The sequence below is a fragment of the Lampetra fluviatilis genome, chromosome 69, assembly GCF_964198595.1.
Source record: "Lampetra fluviatilis chromosome 69, kcLamFluv1.1, whole genome shotgun sequence".
NCBI lineage: Eukaryota > Metazoa > Chordata > Hyperoartia > Petromyzontiformes > Petromyzontidae > Lampetra > Lampetra fluviatilis.
In genome coordinates, this window is record NC_136343.1 from 4,444,558 (window position 1) to 4,466,373 (window position 21,816).

The window sequence follows — 21,816 nt, forward strand, 5'->3', positions numbered from 1 at the left end:
AATAAAAAAATAAAATAACAATGAAACTCTATCATTCAAAATGTAAACCCCCAACATGCCAGGAATCGATTCTTTGAATCGCACAAAGGACTAATCGAAGGTTGTAAATTACTTTAGGATCGCGCTTCCTGTATAATATAAGTTGCTTATAGAGTTGATATAAACTGCTACGAATGGGAAATATCCGGCGTTGACTGGGGCAAAAATATAATGGTGAGGGCGGTTGTGAGTGGCGATTGTGAGTAGTGATTAGTGAGTGGTGAGGGAGAGTGGTGAGGGTGAATGGTGAGGGTGAGTGGTGAGGGTGAGTGTTGAGGGTGAGTGGTGAGTGGTGATTGGTGAGGGTGTGATTGGTGAGGATGAGTGGTGAGGGAGAGTGGTGAGGGAGAGTGGTGAGGGTGAATGGTGAGGGTGAGTGGTGAGTGGTGAGGGTGAGTGTTGAGGGTGAGTGGTGAGGGTGTGATTGGTGAGGATGAGTGGTGAGGGAGAGTGGTGAGGGAGAGTGGTGAGGGAGAGTGGTGAGGGAGAGTGGTGAGGGAGAGTGGTGAGGGAGAGTGGTGAGGGAGAGTGGTGAGGGAGAGTGGTGAGGGTGAATGGTGAGGGTGAGTGGTGAGTGGTGAGGGTGTGTATATATGTAAGGTTATTAAGAAATATATTTTTCACCCGGGCAACGCCGGGTACTTATGCTAGTATTTCATTTAAAAAAACAGTCCAGGTTCCGCCCATCATTGGCTTTTTTTTTATTTCACTATTTAAAATATATTAGATGTTTTAATATGTACCTATACAAATTATTTTTACAAGATTAACATTAAAATAAGTTCGGTAAGAAGAACTTTTTTCAATGCACACCCTTTTATTTGCATTCATAAGTAGAAAATAAATTATCCTGAGCCCCAGAGCCAATCAGATTTGATGTGCTGATTTAAAAGTTGGTGGCTTGCATAAAGAAAATGAAACGTATCGAAATGAAACTACCCACTTTTATTCACCACATCAAAAAGGATTCATTCTGGGGTAAAAGGAATTTATTTTCTATTTTTGAGTGCCAATAAGTGTGTGCATTGGAAAACTAGTTTTTTTACCTAATTTTTCTTATACTTCTGTCAACACAATCCTCTTACCTTCGAACTACTGTGGTGGTTGTCTTTTTTTTTAGGCTGCCGGTTGGGAAAGAAAACAAACCCTTTCCTTATTGTGCTAGACCAGTGGTTCTCAACGTGTTGGGTCCCCGGATCACCGGTGGCTTGCGACGGTTAGTCCGCTGTGGATGTGATGGAAATCGATCGAACGATCGTTCTTTACATTGTGTGTGTGCCAATATTGGACTCTAGAGTAGGCTTTGGTTACACATTAGAGCGGAGATGGGAAGGTTGGCTTCGAAAGTGTTAAAGTAGTTCATCATGCATACAGATGTAATGACCGAAAAATGACCCCAAGCCAATATGCAGCCGGACGGCAATTTGAAAGTAAACAACGTTCTCCGATTGGAAGAAAGAGGCCTCCACGGTGATTGGTCGGGACACAGACTCTTAAAGGGATTGGAGGTATAAGGTTTGAAAGAGAATTTGGAAAACAGACTCCGTTAGAGGGGAAGAACAGGAATTGGCTAAAGGTAAAAAAAGGACAGGAAGGTTTGAGAAAGGGGGCTGAGGAATCTATAAGGAGACGTTCGTAGGAAGATACCAGCTGGAAGACGATCAAGAAGCCTAGGGTGCTTTTATGTGGCAGTGTCCAAATAAAATTGGCTCTTACTACTTCATCGTCCAAGTCGTTATATATATGTAAAGACGCTCCTTGCAGACATCCATTTTCAGGGTAGTTGAGGCTTTATTTCTCCAAACGTATTTACAGTTTGATCATAACCACTGCTACACTGATCATGGCTATCTTCAGCCCCGGTGGTTTCCACTATGTTGATCTTGAATAGTCGAACCGATGTCGTCCACCGATCGTCGATTAGTCCCCGAGCAAGCGCCGAGACTGCGGACCTCACTCCCCCTTTTACATACCCACTCGCCCGCACCCCCATCAGACAGTGAGCCCCCCCCCCCCACTTAATTATCACACGTGTGACAGTTGCCTTACGGCCACGTGTTTTCAACCATCTCAACTCGCCCTTCCAGAACCTTCTCTTATACAGTCCCCTACACATATATACACACACAAATACAAACTGACTCGTCACACAGACCCAGACTTATCACACAAAAACCCAGACTCACCAGACAGAGACCCACAAGCTCATCTCGAATAGTCCCATAGACTCATCACACAGAGACCAATAGACTGAGCAAAGTAATTTTAAAACTGAGCGCAGCGAATGGCATGAGAAAGGTTAAGTCGAAGGTACAAGTGGAAGTAACTAAAATAAATGAAAAGTTAAGAGAATGGGATTTTGTTTCAGTTTTCAGTTATGGGAAGGCGAGTCTGAGTAGGTTGAGTCTTGCACATGTAGTGGTGTTAACTACTCGCTGTTCGCAAACTGTGAGAGCAGATCGTAAACAAGGTTTTCCCGCTCAATCGAACGGTCAAGGTCAAATGGGGTGAGGTAGGATCCAAACGCCAGATTGGGAAGGACCAATCAGAGGGTCCCACAAGGTGGCCGGGGATTGGACAACCCGGCCACGAACAGGTATAAAGCCAGAGCGCTGAGAGCTCTGGAGGAGTTCTGCTACACGAAGACCCAAGTCGGCCAAAAACGTCTAGGACCCTGGACCAAGCCCTCCAGCCCTTATCAGGGCTAGGGCTCAGAGTAACCAGTGGTCGGGGAGAGATCCCCTAGGTCCAGCCAGAGGACGCTGGGAGAGCAGGGAGATTAGATAGCCTGCAAGGTCCGGAGGCTTGTACCTTCTGAGTGTAATGGCTCGGAGCCCCCTTTTATCCTCCCAGCCTGGCCTCGCTCCGCCTTGGCCACGCCCCCTTTTCTGGAACCTACTAGCGGGTTCCCCGGCTTCCCTCACGTGCCCCCTCTGTAACCTTTCCCATACATCCCTCTCTCTGGTTTATTACGTGACCTGCTGTCAGTCAGGGCTGTTGTAACTGCAGATTCCTTTTCCTTCCAGCAACAAGCGCTATGCTGCTAAGTGACCGATTATATGTCACTACACACCTATAGGAAGAGTAGGCCAAACACTCTCTTGAGTTTTACTCCCTCGTGGATAATCTTCAGCCAGGAGTGACATCAGCAGAAATAATTTCGCTCTCCACCACGAAAATGAACAAATACGGGGCAGACCTCGCCGTACGCGTTGGGGCAGAACCGCGTTCCACAAATAACAGAACTGGTGGGAAAAAATATTTTCACGTTCCTGGGATAATAATTATCACCTCGCTCTGGGCACAGCAGGAAAACTGCTGCCTCAGCAGTTCTCCTGCTGTATTTGTCTCACCTGATAACGATTGCTTGTGTTGCGATCGAAACGTCATGATCTATCAATGTTTTATACCTACGTTACTTTACCGAAAGAACCAAAAGTACGTAAATTACGACCGCTGCCTGATAGGAGGGCAGGGACTGTATAATTTCGTTGTCAGATTTGATAAGAAAATGCAATGACACAAGAAATTATCAAGATAATTTTCTTGCAAAACAGATGATACGACAGTCATGGACCTTACATATCGCACGTGTCGCAACAATCATAATGTGCTTCATCTTTAATTACGAATAACGCAACTAATAATATATGTCCATTGTCATTTATAAAACAAAATTAAGACCCCCCTCCCTCTCTAGCTTTTGAACCTGATAGTCTCACAATTGACGACATCACATTTATCTATTTAAGACCGAAGCGGTCCACCATTCTGGCTAATCACATCATGAGGCTACTGGTTGCTGCTCGTTGTTGTTGTAATCACACCAATTGAAATGTCATGGTAACTCCAATGTGTAAATGTATGTTGTCGGTTTAACTCTCCAACACACACAGCAACCAGTTAGTGCTGAAATAGTCAACTTGATCATCACGTTTTGTGTTTACGCGATACAAACCCCCCCCCTCCCCCTTACTGATTGGCTGTGTCAGGTGGTGCGGGTTTAATGACACATTAGTAAATAAGCTCCTTTGAGACATATATTTATTAAGTTCTTATTTTCATAATAAATATGTAGATACATCGCAGCGAACAGTCAGCCCCGATGCCTTCTACCTTTGTAGTTCCTGGTCCCAGGCAAGCGCCCAGACTGCAGGCCTCGCTACGATTTATATATCCTCTCAAGCCCCGCGCTTAATTGGACAGTGCCCTCTACCCTAACTGTGCCACCGGTCTTTAATTATCTCAACTTGTACATTTCACTGTCCTCCCTAGGCTGCCTGTTTACAATAATCTCAACGTGTATCTGTGTGGATTTAATGATTCTCTATACAGTCTCCTACTGCCACCTGTTCCCTGCACACTGAGGAGTGAGATGCCCCTGTAGTTGTTACAGTCTGTGCGGTCCCCCTTCTTAAAGAGGGGGACCACCAGGGCATCCTTCCAATCCTGCGAGGCGGGGGGGGTCTGAGCGACGCACACATACATACACACACACATGCATTCACACACACACACACGAACACATACACACACACATGCACGCACACACAAATATATATCATCGGTGTACTTTTCCGCATGTTTGACATCTTACAGCTGCCCTGCAGAAGCGGTGAATTAACTTTTTTAAACAAACAAAGCAAAAAGTTATCTCTCTTTTAAATCTTAAAACCCGAAAGTATCACCGTGACTTGAAGCATTTTTTTGAAAGGCGATCCCCTTGTGAAGGACTATGCAATCGTGGATTGGTGTATTATTTATTTATATTTGGGGGGTATCTTTTTTTTAAAACGGCAAGCCAAAGCAAAAAAAAGGAAGGTGCTGCATTTTCTTGTTGTTGAAAAACGTGCCTCTGTGTTCAACCCATGATTAGCTAAACCGGGTTCGGCTCTACTACACCGTCACCTCCCCGACGCCCAGTCACGTCTCCGCTCCTCTTCCCTTCTGGCTCCCCTCCATTGTAATAAATTACCATTGCACGTCAAAAAGGCAACTTCACGAACCATGTTTCCGTTCCTCCCTCAAGACTCATCTCTTTTTAAATATTCTATCCCTCTACCCCTTCCTATCCTCGTTCTTAAAACCTTAACCAACCACCTAACCACGCCAGCGCTACCTTTTCTTATCATTACCCTCCAGTACCATCCTCCCCTTCCTAACCTCACCCCTCTCCCTTTCCCTATCATCACCCTTCCTAAACATCCCTTCTCCTCCCCAACACTCGAATCCTATCCTTTTTCCCCACCAGCCAATAACTAATGCACCATGTAGAATTCTTGTAAAGTGCTTTTAAATCATCGATGAGAACTACTGTATATACAGCATCGTATCACTCGCTTCTTTTTTACCCACTTTTATTCAACTGGCATTGTCTGTTTATATTCTTTCAAATCTTTGAAGCTTTAATATCATCGAATCTACGAAGCCTAACTAGCTAACATTTTATACAGACTCGTCGTCTCGTGTGACAATTCAATCTATATATATAAAATCGCAAATCTGTCTGTCTGTTTGTGTGTGTGTCTGTGTTTCGCCGGACCATACGCACTTTCATTGGACGGCGGTTGCCCCTGGCAACGGGTAGCGACGCATTCGCTGCCGGGTGGACGCCATTTTTAATTCCCGTTAAAAATATGCGCACGCATTTGTGGTATAAACTCGATATACCCAGCGTTGCCCGGGAGGAAAATACATTTAAAATCTTATGAAAACTTTCAAACATTACATACCAATGAAAAAACAACTGTGTAATTACTTTTAAACCCGACGCGCCAAGAATCGATTCTCTGAATCGCGCAAAGGAATCGAAGGTTGTAGATTCCTTTAGATTCGGACGATTCCCGTTTACTATAAGTTGCTTAAAGTCGATATAAACTGCTACGAACGGGAAATATCCGGTGTTGACCGGGGCAAAAATGTAATTAAAAACTCCTGAAAAAATAAAAAAATAAAATAACAATGAAACTCTATCATTCAAAATGTAAACCCCCAACATGCCAGGAATCGATTCTTTGAATCGCACAAAGGACTAATCGAAGGTTGTAAATTACTTTAGGATCGCGCTTCCTGTATAATATAAGTTGCTTATAGAGTTGATATAAACTGCTACGAATGGGAAATATCCGGCGTTGACTGGGGCAAAAATATAATGGTGAGGGCGGTTGTGAGTGGCGATTGTGAGTAGTGATTAGTGATTGGTGAGGGAGAGTGGTGAGGGTGAATGGTGAGGGTGAGTGGTGAGGGTGAGTGTTGAGGGTGAGTGGTGAGTGGTGATTGGTGAGGGTGTGATTGGTGAGGATGAGTGGTGAGGGAGAGTGGTGAGGGAGAGTGGTGAGGGTGAATGGTGAGGGTGAGTGGTGAGTGGTGAGGGTGAGTGTTGAGGGTGAGTGGTGAGGGTGTGATTGGTGAGGATGAGTGGTGAGGGAGAGTGGTGAGGGAGAGTGGTGAGGGAGAGTGGTGAGGGAGAGTGGTGAGGGAGAGTGGTGAGGGAGAGTGGTGAGGGAGAGTGGTGAGGGAGAGTGGTGAGGGTGAATGGTGAGGGTGAGTGGTGAGTGGTGAGGGTGTGTATATATGTAAGGTTATTAAGAAATATATTTTTCACCCGGGCAACGCCGGGTACTTATGCTAGTATTTCATTTAAAAAAACAGTCCAGGTTCCGCCCATCATTGGCTTTTTTTTTATTTCACTATTTAAAATATATTAGATGTTTTAATATGTACCTATACAAATTATTTTTACAAGATTAACATTAAAATAAGTTCGGTAAGAAGAACTTTTTTCAATGCACACCCTTTTATTTGCATTCATAAGTAGAAAATAAATTATCCTGAGCCCCAGAGCCAATCAGATTTGATGTGCTGATTTAAAAGTTGGTGGCTTGCATAAAGAAAATGAAACGTATCGAAATGAAACTACCCACTTTTATTCACCACATCAAAAAGGATTCATTCTGGGGTAAAAGGAATTTATTTTCTATTTTTGAGTGCCAATAAGTGTGTGCATTGGAAAACTAGTTTTTTTACCTAATTTTTCTTATACTTCTGTCAACACAATCCTCTTACCTTCGAACTACTGTGGTGGTTGTCTTTTTTTTTAGGCTGCCGGTTGGGAAAGAAAACAAACCCTTTCCTTATTGTGCTAGACCAGTGGTTCTCAACGTGTTGGGTCCCCGGATCACCGGTGGCTTGCGACGGTTAGTCCGCTGTGGATGTGATGGAAATCGATCGAACGATCGTTCTTTACATTGTGTGTGTGCCAATATTGGACTCTAGAGTAGGCTTTGGTTACACATTAGAGCGGAGATGGGAAGGTTGGCTTCGAAAGTGTTAAAGTAGTTCATCATGCATACAGATGTAATGACCGAAAAATGACCCCAAGCCAATATGCAGCCGGACGGCAATTTGAAAGTAAACAACGTTCTCCGATTGGAAGAAAGAGGCCTCCACGGTGATTGGTCGGGACACAGACTCTTAAAGGGATTGGAGGTATAAGGTTTGAAAGAGAATTTGGAAAACAGACTCCGTTAGAGGGGAAGAACAGGAATTGGCTAAAGGTAAAAAAGGGACAGGAAGGTTTGAGAAAGGGGGCTGAGGAATCTATAAGGAGACGTTCGTAGGAAGATACCAGCTGGAAGACGATCAAGAAGCCTAGGGTGCTTTTATGTGGCAGTGTCCAAATAAAATTGGCTCTTACTACTTCATCGTCCAAGTCGTTATATATATGTAAAGACGCTCCTTGCAGACATCCATTTTCAGGGTAGTTGAGGCTTTATTTCTCCAAACGTATTTACAGTTTGATCATAACCACTGCTACACTGATCATGGCTATCTTCAGCCCCGGTGGTTTCCACTATGTTGATCTTGAATAGTCGAACCGATGTCGTCCACCGATCGTCGATTAGTCCCCGAGCAAGCGCCGAGACTGCGGACCTCACTCCCCCTTTTACATACCCACTCGCCCGCACCCCCATCAGACAGTGAGCCCCCCCCCCCCCCACTTAATTATCACACGTGTGACAGTTGCCTTACGGCCACGTGTTTTCAACCATCTCAACTCGCCCTTCCAGAACCTTCTCTTATACAGTCCCCTACACATATATACACACACAAATACAAACTGACTCGTCACACAGACCCAGACTTATCACACAAAAACCCAGACTCACCAGACAGAGACCCACAAGCTCATCTCGAATAGTCCCATAGACTCATCACACAGAGACCAATAGACTGAGCAAAGTAATTTTAAAACTGAGCGCAGCGAATGGCATGAGAAAGGTTAAGTCGAAGGTACAAGTGGAAGTAACTAAAATAAATGAAAAGTTAAGAGAATGGGATTTTGTTTCAGTTTTCAGTTATGGGAAGGCGAGTCTGAGTAGGTTGAGTCTTGCACATGTAGTGGTGTTAACTACTCGCTGTTCGCAAACTGTGAGAGCAGATCGTAAACAAGGTTTTCCCGCTCAATCGAACGGTCAGGGTCAAATGGGGTGAGGTAGGATCCAAACGCCAGATTGGGAAGGACCAATCAGAGGGTCCCACAAGGTGGCCGGGGATTGGACAACCCGGCCACGAACAGGTATAAAGCCAGAGCGCTGAGAGCTCTGGAGGAGTTCTGCTACACGAAGACCCAAGTCGGCCAAAGACGTCTAGGACCCTGGACCAAGCCCTCCAGCCCTTATCAGGGCTAGGGCTCAGAGTAACCAGTGGTCGGGGAGAGATCCCCTAGGTCCAGCCAGAGGACGCTGGGAGAGCAGGGAGATTAGATAGCCTGCAAGGTCCGGAGGCTTGTACCTTCTGAGTGTAATGGGCGAGGGGACCATATACCCCTTAGTGTGATAAGGACTGTGTATTAAGATAATAAACAGTGTGTGCCATAAAGAAGTTTAGAAGTCCGTCGTTACAATACTACATTGGTGTCAGAAGTGGGGTAGAGTTGCGCGTGCTTGTCGATACCGGTGCATCGGCCACTATCATTTCCGATTTAATTTATAACATACTGCCGGTGCGATGTCGATCATTGGAAAAGGTCTCTGTTCCGTTTTTTGCCGCAAATGGAAGTTCACTGGGGATTCTCGGGCAAATTCGGGCGCAAATTGCGATTGGTGATATTAAATTGGCCGGCCCTGTTTTTGTCTCTTCCTCCCTCGCGGTGCCGTGTCTCCTGGGTTCTGATTTTCTTGCCAAAATACCCATTAAAATCTTCATCGACCAGGGATGTATTGAACTCCCTTCGGGCCGCCGGATGGCATTTTTACCCGCAGCCACGCACTCACGGACGGCAAATGCCTCCGTGCAGGCTTTTACGGCTTGCGCTGTACGCATTCCGGCAGGAGCACAAATGCTTGTACCCTTTGATATTGGCTGCACCAAGCTGCTGCGTCACCACATTGATACTGGTGACGCTACCCCTATCCGCCAAAACCCGTTTCGGCTCAGCCCGGCGGAGAAACAGCATGTCAAATGGGCAGTTGACGACATGCTGGTGGCTGATATCATTTCTCCTTCAACCAGCCCCTGGGGTGCTCCGATAGTGCTGGTCAAAAAGCACGATGGCAGTCTTCAATTCTGTGTCGATTTTCGGCGCCTAAATAAAATTTCCGTGGCTGACGCCTATCCTCTTCCACGTATGGATGAGTCATTGGAGGCTCTGGCAGGGGCACGTTATTTTTCCACTTTAGACCTTCTGTCGGGGTTTTGCCAACTTCCCCTCGACGAAGCGACAAAACAAAAGACTGCTTTTCGGACACCACAGGGCCTTTTCGAGTTTAATAGATTGCCCATGGGTCTCCACTCGGCCCCAGCGACGTTTCAGAGGCTCATGGAGTTGGTCCTCGCTGGGCTCCAGTGGGACTCATGTCTCATCTATCTTGACGACGTTATCGTCTTTGGCAGCACGTTCAACAAACACATTGAACGGTTGCGCGCTGTTTTCGAAAAGATGCGAGCTGCTAACTTCAAATTCAAACCGCAGGAGTGCCACCTTCTGCGTGAGTCTGTGCGCTATCTAGGCCACATAGTCAGCCGCTCGGGAATTTCCACAGACCCTGAAAAGACAAAATGTGTCAGCCAATGGCCTACCCCCACCTCTGCGGGGGATGTTCGCAGTTTTATCGGGGTCGCGTCATATTACCGACGCTTTGTGGCTGGTTTCACTACAATCGCCAAGCCACTGCATGCTCTTATGGCGAAAGGGGTCAAATTTCATTGGGGAGATGCTGAACAGGCCGCATTTGACTCCTTGCGGAATGCTCTCATAGCAGCACCGCCCTTAGCTTACCCCGATTTTGCGAAACCATTTATTCTGGACACGGATGCCAGCAACACCGGAATCGGCAGGGTACTATCCCAAACCATAAATGGTGTTGAGAGGGTCGTTGCCTATGGAAGCAGGGTCTTGTCCCCGGCAGAGCAACGCTATTGCGTGACCCGACGCGAGCTGCTGGCCATTGTTTATTTCATACAGCAATACAGGCCATACCTGTACGGTCAACGATTTACCGTTTGCTCCGATCACTCTGCGTTGCAATACGCTTTGCACGTTGACCAACCGTCTGGCCAGCTCTCCCGATGGCTTGAAGTCCTCCAGGACTACAATTTCATGGTGATTTACCATAAGGGTACACAGCACAATAATGCTGACGCGCTATCTCGCCTTCCGCCAAAAAAAACATGCGCGTGCCTTACGGGTTCTGGCCGGTGCAAGCCGCAAATGGTACAGCCGGTTGCACCTCCTGAAACATTTTCTGCCGCGTTTCCCTCCGATTCTGTGCCGGGAGCGGACCACGAAAGTCCGCCAGCGAGTGACGACTTGCTGGGGATAACGCTGGACGAATGGGGTCGGCACCAAATGAACGACGCGTCATTGTTGCCTCTGCGTCGTCGCGCATGTGATACGACCTCACGGTCGGGTAAATTGAACTCTTTTGCTATGCGGCGCGGTCTGCTCATGCATTGGGATGCTGATTCCTGCCAGTACAAAATTGTGGTGCCATCGGCTTTGTGGTGTACGGCTGTGTGCGCGTCACACGAGCGATTGTCGCACCTGGGTGTGCACAAAACCATGGGGTTGCTAACATTGCAATTTTACTGGGCGGGCATGCTTCGCGACGTGACTGATATTTTAATGGGCTGCACCCAATGTGCGCAAAGAAAACCACCAGCGAAGCCGGCATGCCCACCACTGCAGCCCATCTCGGTATCCCGTGTGAACGAGCTGGTTGCTCTTGACATTTTGGGGCCTTTCCCTACAACGCCTCGTGGTAATAAGTACCTTCTGGTTGGGGTTGAGTATTTTACACGGTGGCCTATGGCCTGGGCCCTCCCCAACCAGTCGGCAGCAGCCGTCGTGGACGCCTTTGTTCAAGGCTATGTGTTGGACAAGGGCGCTCCAGAACGGCTGCTGACCGATCAGGGTAGAAATTTTTCAGGTACCCTGTTGAGCGAGGTATGCCGCTTGTTGGGTACTAAAAAGGTGCGCACTTCGCCCTATCACCCTCAAACTGACGGCATGGTGGAGCGCCTGCACAGGACGCTCACTTCTATGCTATGCCATCAGGTTGATGAATCCCACCAAGACTGGGACTTGCAGATTTCGGGGGTCCTCGCTGCTTATCGCATGGCGCCACATGCAGCGACGGGGTTCTCCCCGTTTTTCCTAATGTATGGCAGGGAGGCCATTCCCCCCGCTGACGTTCGGCTTGAGATAGAGCAGCTTCCACGGTCATCGAAGCTCGCTGATCATTTACGCTTCAATCTCCGGAAGCTGTCTGAGGCACGTGATGCGGCGATTGAAAATTCCGCCTCCCGCCAGCGGGCCAATTCGAGGTTGCAAGCCCCTTGCACGTCCGTGCATCAGTGGGCTCCAGGTGATAAGGCATGGCTTCATTGCTCCCAGGTGCCGGTGTCCACATCGGCAAAGCTCCTTAAACCATGGCGGGGTCCAGTTGAAGTCGTTGAGATTGTACGACCACAATGTATTAAAATCCGTTGGGGATGGCGTCGCTGGTTTGTGCACCCTTCTCGCCTGAAGCCATTTGTTGCTCTGCGCGGCTCTGCGTCAAACTCACAACATGAGGGCCGAGAGTGTGATGTGCCCGACGAGCCGGATGTCGCCCCGTTGGTACCTAATCCACGGCACAGACGTGTCATTCCTCCCGCAGATGATGCAGGACTGATGGAGTCGTGCGAGCCGCGTTCTGCCGCTGGGAACCGGGGGGCGCCACAAGTCTCTGCAGAGAGGCCTCAGGACCCACCCAACATTTGTGTCAGGCTTCCTGACCCGCTCGACATTTTTGCCAGGCTGCCTCACCCGCCTGCGTCTAGAGTCTCTGCAGAGAGATCTCCTGACCCACCCAACATGTTTGCCAGGCTGCCTGACCCGCCAGACATTTTTGCCAGCCTGCCTCACTCGCCTGCGCCTAGAGTCTCCGCAGAGAGACCTCTGACCCACCCAACATGTTTGCCAGGCTGCCGGACCCATCTGCACCAGGAGTCTCCACAGAGAGGCACCCTGTCCCTACCGACATTTTTGCCAGGTTGCCTGACCAGCCTGCAACCCGGAAGGGGCCACCCATCCCCTACGATGGGCCCGCAAAATATACGCGGGCTAAATCGCGTCGGTTTTCATGATTGGCCATCGTTTTTTTTTCTGCGGCGGAACGCTGCATGGGTTGTTGCGTCGCGTATGTCATTATTGGTGATTGTCTCTCACCGTATACATATGTTGTGTTATTGGGGGGGTATTTATATTGGGGAACTTGTTGTTCTTGTTGTTCTTGTGGTTCTTGTTGTTTTTTTTTGGCACACACATCGGTTCATTGATGGAAGGTTTTTCTCTTGTAACAGCCGGGACGGCTGAGGCTTCCGAAGGGGGGAGTGATGTAGTGGTGTTAACTACTCGCTGTTCGCAAACTGTGAAAGCAGATCGTAAACAAGGTTTTCCCGCTCAATCGAACGGTCAGGGTCAAATGGGGTGAGGTAGGATCCAAACGCCAGATTGGGAAGGACCAATCAGAGGGTCCCACAAGGTGGCCGGGGATTGGACAACCCGGCCACGAACAGGTATAAAGCCTGAGCGCTGAGAGCTCTGGAGGAGTTCTGCTACACGAAGACCCAAGTCGGCCGAAGACGTCTAGGACCCTGGACCAAGCCCTCCAGCCCTTATCAGGGCTAGGGCTCAGAGTAACCAGTGGTCGGGGAGAGATCCCCTAGGTCCAGCCAGAGGACGCTGGAAGAGCAGGGAGATTAGATATCCTGCAAGGTCTGGAGGCTTGTACCTTCTGAGTGTAACGGGTGAGGGGACCATATACCCCTTAGTGTGATAAGGACTTATTAAGATAATAAACAGTGTGTGCCATAAAGAAGTTTAGAAGTCCGTCCTTACAACACTACACACAGACCACGGAATGAAGAGATGCTGCAGAAGGAAAAGAAAATAAACACACAAAGCAGTTGTACAGACATGAGCTTTCAATTTAGTATGGTGGTGTCGTGTGTAGTGTAGTGTATATTTGTGAAGTGTATGTGTGTACTATATAGTACTATAGTAGTGTATTGGTTAGTGGTGGATTGTATAGTGTAGAGTTGAATAGTATAGTGTACTAGCCTTTTGCCTGTCCAAGGACGGGTGTATTGCAGCAAATCTGAAACTTGAAAGCAAAAGGCAGACCGCAACGTGATATTCATTGTATTAATGCGTGTGCAATTTGTAAGGGCGCGGTGACACAGACCTATTTCACTTTAAGGTTATAATCCCTTGTTCATCATGTGCTTTTTACTTTGTCTTAACAGCGTTATGGAGATCTGTGACGTGAGGGTTCTGCCTTTGTAGTTATGGTTGTAAGTTGACGCCGAGGAGGAGGGCGGAGGTACCTCACCCCCCATGTGGAGTGACGTCAGCTGCTAATTATTATTAATGGAGGTGGGGTGTCCATTTGGAGGACATCACCTCTTCATGGTTATTAATGAGGGGGGCTGTTCGATGTGGAGTGACGTCACCTGCTCATGATTATTAATGAGGGGCCAGTCCATGTGGAGGACGTCACCTGCTCATGTTTGTTAATGAGGGGGGCTGGTCGATTTTGAGTGACGTCACGAGAGGTAAGGATATTCCTGGGTGATTATAGTAGGTATAGGTGTGTAGTGTGGAGTAGTGTATAGTAGTGTGAATATGTATGTTGAACTTCTTTAACACCATATGTAGCTAATCAGAGGTGCGGGGAAAGAACAGAAAACTAAACACAACGAGCAGCAGTTCTAAAGAAGTAAGATTGTCAACCTAGATGGTGATCATTTAAAAAGTTGCATGGCTCCCAGTGGCTTCCTTATATCAGACGGAAGAGCGTTCCAGACGGCCGCAGAAGCAGCACAATCTGAAAGCGCCACAATAATGCAGTGACCACCATCTTTGTTTGATTGTTAGCCAAAAGACGCTGCTGCCAGCATGACAGTGGTGTGTGTTTTTGTATTTTGCCAGGTGGAGCAACATGAACATTACCCTGATTCATGTTCTGGCGTCTGTCATCTGGCTCGCTATGAGCGTCGAAGGTGACGTTTTTCACTCCACTCCTCAGCTATACGTTTGCGTTCATTTAGTTAGTATAGTCTGTCCTCTTGTGTTGCGGTAGTAATGTTCCTGAAGAACACCACAATTAACTAGACTTTCCACTACACTAGACACTGCTATACACTAGAATGTACTACTATACACTACCCCCACACCTCCGATCAGCGCAACGGTTGGACTAAGTTACAGTCCAACCGTAATGATTAAACAGTTACCTATGTTTTAGCGGAGCTGTAAATGTGTATTACCTGTACAGCGTCCATCCGAATCTAAATAAATTCCCCGTACCCTTAATTGATTACTCCACTTGTGGGTGTGGTGTACTGTGCAGTCACGTGGGTCTATGGGTCCAATCCATGGTCATCATTAACTCCATTACATTAAGCCCATTCCAGCTACATGTGTCTCTCTTCCCGTGAATATGTTAACTACCTCGCCTGGTATGCAGGAGATTCGTGAAGTTCGACCCTGACTATGCATGCTGCTGTTATATGTGGAGTTTGCATCTCTCTATCCCCCATGGTGGTCGCATGGATTTTTAAGCCGGGTCCTCCGGTTTTTACTTCACATTTAGAAACACAGGTGTAGAATGGTTGTTGGCTGCTCTAAATTTCCACGTGATCATATCAGTCACTTCGTTGAGTTGCTATCATCTGTGATGGCCAGGTCGCTTCCGAAAAAGAGCTACTGCACAACAGCTCAGTGGGGCCTTACACCTGGTAAAAAAAGAAAAGGTTGAGTTTAAATACTAATATGCGTCTTTGTACAATTTTGCAGGACTGATTCTCTGCTACACTGGAAGTGCTGGTTTGGAGATTCCTGAAAAATTGGCCTCATGTGCAGCAGGGCAAGACGCATGCGTGACGATGGAACTGACTAAGAGTAAGTGCTTCCAGGTCAAGGCTGCTGCATATTTGGAGTCTGCGTCTATCTCTCTCCCCCTGGATATATTATCTTCCTCGCCTGGTTTTTATTAGGCAGTGGGTTCGATCCCGGACCCTGACGGTGCCTGTTGTATATTTGGAGTCTGTATCTATCTCTCCCCGTGGATGTTAATTACCTCACCTGGTATGTAGGAGGGCGTGGGTTCGATCCCGGACCCTGACGATGCCTGCTGTATATTTGGAGTCTCTCCCCGTGGTGGTCACTGCATTGATTTTTCTTCGGGTACTCCGGTAATACAAGCATTTGGCTTAGAACCGATTGGTCTACACCAGAGACGGCACCCTTAACGGCTTTGTCTCTGCACCAGTGTCAGACCAGAGAACCACGCTAAAAGATGAATGGTGCAAAGACAATGGCAAGTAGCAGAGCACTTACAGCTCGCGTTGAGTAGTGCTTATATCTGTAGTGTTTCTTTCACGCGGACAACTTATTTTTCTCCTGTGTTACTTTCATTTAACAGATCTCCTCGCGTTCGACACCCCGTAACTCCGTCGTGTTTTTCCCGCTTGCGCTGCTCGCCTGCTTCGCTCGCTCCGCTCCCCCTCTCTCTCAGACTCTCCACGGTTTGCCTGTTCTCTCTCTCACTCTCCTAGTCTCTCCACTGCTAGCCTGTTTTCTCTCTCACTCTCCTGGTCTCTCCACTGCTAGCCTGCCTGTCACGCTCCGCTCACTTTGCTCTCTCTGCTGCTGTCCTACCACTACACACTCTGATAGCTTCCCACCGTACACTCCGCTAGCCTCTCCACTGCTAGCCTATTACTATACACTCGGATAGCTTCTCCACTACTAGAATCTCACGAAAACTTCTGCTAGCTTCTCTATTGCTAACTATACGCTCTGCTAGCTTCTCTATTGCTAGCTATCTCTCTGCTAGCTTCTCTTGTCTTCCCTCTTGTCTTCACTGCGACCAACTCCACTCTTTTTCTCACGCTCCCGTATATAACCCCCTCCTCATTAACCAGAGGTGGGACAAAGTCATTGTTATGCAAGTCCAAGTCGAGTCGCAAGTCATCAAATTCATGACTCGAGTCTGACTCGAGTCCAAGTCACATGACTCGAGTCCACATCTCATAGGTGGGACAAAGTCATTGTTATGCAAGTCCAAGTCGAGTCGCAAGTCATCAAATTCATGACTCGAGTCTGACTCGAGTCCAAGTCACATGACTCGAGTCCACACCTCTGTCATTAACTCCTCATTAATTGAGCAGGCGACCTACCGTCGCCTGACGCCCGTGGCTTCCGTCGTTATCGTCTCAATCTCCCGTCTGCCTGGCGTCTGTTCCGCGCCTGCATTTGCAGCCAGCCAATCACTGCTATGCATCTTAATGAGCCGTCTCCTTTCCGTTGTTCCCTCTCACCACACCTGGTCGCCGTGATGCGACCTCACTGTCCACTGTCTGTAACTCATAAAAGCTTGCACACCGCTTGCACCCCCCCCCCCCGCGTGCGTTATTCCACTACATATCGAAGGCAAACCTCATGATGCTAGTATAAAAATAAAATATAAGAATAGGCTTCGTACCCTTTCTGGCAATAAAACAGAGGTTGTGTTAAGATGTTCAAACACAAAATAGATACTTATTGTACGGAATCACGTACAGCATTAACCACACACAGTACTCGTGGAAAACATGCAAACGAATGTGCTCTAATAATATATTGTAATATATCAAAGCATGTGAATTTGTGATCGGTGAACTTAATACATTTGTCACAAAACCGCGATATCTAAATCCTCTTATTTTGCACATTTTGGGATGCGCTTTACCAACAACAAAAACGTTCGATTTCATCATGTACACGTGCTAATTTTTTTTGTCGTTTATACTTAATTGCAGATTTTTTTTGTTCTTTTTCTTCTTCTCTCCAATTACATCTCCATTCCAGGTGGCCTTCCTTACCAGGCCAGAACCTGTGCCACAAGAGCACAGTGCGCTGCGTCCGACTTCAAGGACCAGATGAAACAATACATCCTCGGAATACTGCCGACGTTCGATGGCACCGTCGATAGCACCTCCTGCTGCCAAACAAGTTCGTGCAACAACGGTAATAAAAAAAACTCTATGTTTGGGTTGTTTTTCCTGAAAAACGTAAATGCGGTACCATACAGGCTGTCCCGGGGATAGGAAACTTCTTGGCTTACGAACGCCCGCATGCTTATGACCGCCCACGTTTATGACCACCCTTGTGCTTACGAACGCTCGCGTGCTTACGAACAGCTGCGTGCTTACGACCGCCCGCACTTACGAACGTTCCCTGTAAGATGAACCGCGGAACTACTTTGTTCGGCGGAGCGATCCTCCGCTAGATGTGATGAGACCCGCATCCCCCGTGTTGCACTCCCCTTCCGACAAGTGAGCTAGCATCAGGACTCAAGGTGAGCAAAAATAACTGATTATTTTAATCATGTTACTTTATTTGACGTTTAATTTCATTCACTATACAGTATTTATCGCAGTATTACGTGAAAATGTACAATGTCTTATTTGTGAGTTTTACAATGCTTCCCTGCATTTATTGAACCCGTATCACTTTTTTATGGGACTGACCATATTTACTGTACAATTACCTCTTGATTTCTAGATACGACAAAAATCCACTTACGAACGGCTCTCGGGAACATAAAACCCGTTCCAACATAAGTCAAGGACTTTCTGTATGTACGTTTGGGTCGCGTTCTTGAAAACCTGAACCGTGTACTGTTAAATATAACCGTACCAAAAATATCACCGTCTTTTCACGTAATATACAATTATATACAGTGAGGGAAATCCTGCTGATTTTGTACGTTTGCCCACTGACAAAGAAATTATCAGTCTATAATTTTAATGGTAGGTTTATTTGAACAGTGAGAGCCAGAATAAGAACAACAAAATCCAGAAAAACGCATGTCAAAAATGTTATAAATTGATTTGCATTTTAATGAGGGAAATAAGTATTTGACCCCCTCTCAATCAGAAAGATTTCTGGCTCCCAGGTGTTTTTTATACAGGTAATGAGCTGAGATTAGGAGCACACTTAAAGGGAGTGCTTTTAATCTCAGCTTGTTACTTGTGTAGTAAGTATTCAGGAGGCTTGACGACGGGGTCGGAGGCACACTTATTTATTAACACCAACTTGTGCACAGTAACGGGTACACACAGTACTTAAGGGGGTATCGTCCCCTTCACTCGGCTAACAGGGAAACACAACATCTAACCCCGCTAACCTACGCCCAAGTCCTCCACTACGGAGCTAGGGGAGGCTACCTATCCCAGCCCTGGTCAAGCTGGGATCCCGGTAGGGGTCGGCACGGTTTGGCTCAAACCACCAAACCGCGGTTTGAACCGAACCAAATCGGTTTGGTTTGGCTCTGTTTGAACTGGTTCGGTTTGGTTTGGGGCTACGAAAACCGACTCGGTTTGGCTCGGACAGGGTGGAACCGGCTCAAACTAGTTTGGTTCAAGCCAACTTAAGAGGTTTGGTTTAGCTTAGTTTGGTTTGGTTTTGGTTTGGTTTGGTTCAGTCGTCGCTGGTTTGGTTTGGATTGCTCAATTTGAAACCAGTTTGAGTCGGTTCAAACCGTGCCGACCCCTAGATCCCGGCACCCTGAGTCTCCAGACCGGCTCTTATAAGAACGTCAGTCTGGGCTCTCGGGGCCACGCCACTGGCTTGCCCTGGTCGGCCCTGACAAGGACAGCGAGCCAGGGGAGCTCCGGGGCCTATTCTAGCTGGTCTTCAGTCTTCGCTGGTTTAAGCTGATACTCGACCTCGAGCCCTCCGGCTCACCACCTTTTATAGCACTCGGCCCCCGGGAGGGGCCCGTGGGGGATGCAGGTGCGGACGTCGGTGTGAGCACCTCCTCTGTGTACGGCCCTAACCACGCCCCTTGTGTTTGTTAGCCATCCGCGCCCATACACAATTACACCTCTACACTTGTATAAAAGACACCTGTTCACAGAAGAAATCAATCAGATTCCAAACTCTCCACCATGGCTTTAGTTGCTGCAGCTCCATACTATTGACATTCCTTCCCTTTATTAATGCTAACCCTACTCTCTCCCTTTCATGCTGATAATCCTGCATAATGACTTTGAAACCCCCCCCCACCTCCTACGCATTCCACAATTAGTGACTAATCCCATATCTGCATTTCCCATAAATATGCTAAATTCTTCTTTATATGCAAATTCCTTTGTCAAGGCACTCTTCCCCCTTCCAACCAAGCTTAAATATATGCTGCCAAGCTTGGTGGTGCTCATTCAGACGCTGTCTTTCCGACAGACCTGTTCTTCACCTGAGGACGGCTGCTTGCGTTGTGGCCGAAACGTCGTGAGAATTATTTTATTACATTTTATTTTTATTATTTTATTATTTCCCTTCTACGTGACTTTACCGAAAGAACCAAGAAGATAAATCCCTGCAGTCACGAAAGCTTTAAATCGAAATTTAAAGATGTTAACTTTCTCTATTTGATAATTATTTAAGGAATGTAATTTGGGAAAAAATATCTTACTGCTTTAGTCCTGTTGAGAAGCATAGCACCTTGGTTTTGGAGGTATTCAGGACTAGTTTAAGAGCAACTAGCTAATGTTGTAGTTTGTTGAAATCACCCTGGAGCTTAGCAATCACTTCATCCTGGGAGCGGCCAGCAGTAATCAGTATCGTGTCATCTGCAAAAAGATTAACCCTGGAATGATCCAGGTCAGTGCCCAAGTCATTGACATAAAGAGAGAACAAGAGGGGGCCGAGGATGGAACCATGTGGAACCCCTTTTGTTATCTTAACACTGTTTGACCTCCAACCATCTGTCAATACAGTTTGGGTGCGAGAAAAGAGGTAATTTTTTTACCATTTTACTGCGTTTTCGGAAAAACCGAGGCAACTTGGTTTACTAAGCAGGGTGTTGTGGTCTACTGTATCAAAAGCTTTGGAAAAGTCAAGACAGGCGCAGTACTGCTCATTATCAAGGCTACTGTAAATGTGATTCAGAGAAGTCTTATGCAGCAGATGTGGTGTTGTATTTTTTTTGGAACCCAGATTTTTTAGATGTAATAGATTGTTGGCTGACAGGACTCTGCTAATTTGGTAATTCAATAATTTTTCAACATTTTTCATCAACAGGGACAAAATTGAGATAGGTCGGTAGTTATTTGGATCATCTTTAGGGCCCCCTTTGTGAAGTGGACGAACATAGGAATGTTTCCATTCTAGAAGAACTGATGCTTCTTTGATGGACAGGTTGAAAATATGGGCTATAGGTTTGTATATTAGGTGACCAACAGTTAGTAGAGCATAGACGGGAATTCTATCTGCTCCGGTAGAGGAGGACCCTTTGAGGTAGGACAGTTGTTTCAGAACATTACTTTCGTGGATTGGCTGGAAACTGAATTCGTTTAATGTTTGGACAGGGGTGTAGGAATTTGCATGAACAGGGTGACTCCCAATACATTATCAAAAATGTTACCAGCTTCAGAAAAATGAAGGTTAAAATTGTCAACTATTTTTTTGGGATCTGAAAAATATTACCCATTTCGGTTAAGCTCAACGGGCAGATTATCTGTTTTAGATGCCTTTTCGATACATTTGATTGTTTTCCAGAAAATACTGGCTTTTCCATGTGATTCCAGGAGAGTGGAGGAAAAGTAGACATTTTTTGCATACCGTATTTTTTTGACGCATCTATTCCTTAAAATCCTGTATTCTCTCCAGTCTTTGACCAAATTACTTTTCTGAGCACATGCCCAAGCCTTGTCCCTAGTTTTCATGAGCTTAGTAATCAAAGGATCAAACCATGGTGGGCGGTTGCTTTTAGTTTGAAATCTAACCAACGGAGCATGTTTGTTAAGAATTTGGAGAAACATGTACCCGAGTCTCCAAAGTCGTAGTCAGGTTGGATATATCACAGACCTTATCAATATCCAAGTGAAGCACATCTTTAGTAAATGCCTGAGTGCTGAAGTGTCTCATGGAGTGCTTCTCAACCAATTTAGGGGGGCTTTGGGTCTGACTGATGATCTCACCCCAAAAATGAAAGAGTGATCACCAAGGTTATTGCCCAGAACACCAGTCAGTACGAAATTGTGAGGGGTATTTGTCAATAGGACGTCAAGCAGAGATAACTGTACCGGATTTTTTTGGTTGCGTCTTGTGGGGATATTTATTAATTGAAACAGGTTAAATTCACGTGCAAAATTTGTGGCCACGGCCGGCGGGTTTACCCAATTCCAATTTAGATCACCCACTAAAACTATTTCACCTTTAGGGAGGCCCCCAAGAAGCTCTCT

General features: G+C 46.6%; 1 long non-coding RNA gene across 1 annotated transcript in view; it reads left to right on the forward strand.

Annotated features, from left to right (window-relative positions):
- Positions 1 to 15,468, forward strand: part of LOC144952656 (uncharacterized) — a 30,416-nt gene extending 14,948 nt beyond the window's left edge. The window contains exons 2-3 of the long non-coding RNA XR_013640666.1: positions 14,516 to 14,586; positions 15,383 to 15,468. This is a non-coding gene — a long non-coding RNA (uncharacterized LOC144952656). The remainder of the gene's footprint in view (positions 1 to 14,515; positions 14,587 to 15,382) is intronic.
- Positions 15,469 to 21,816: the final 6,348 nt, after the last annotated feature.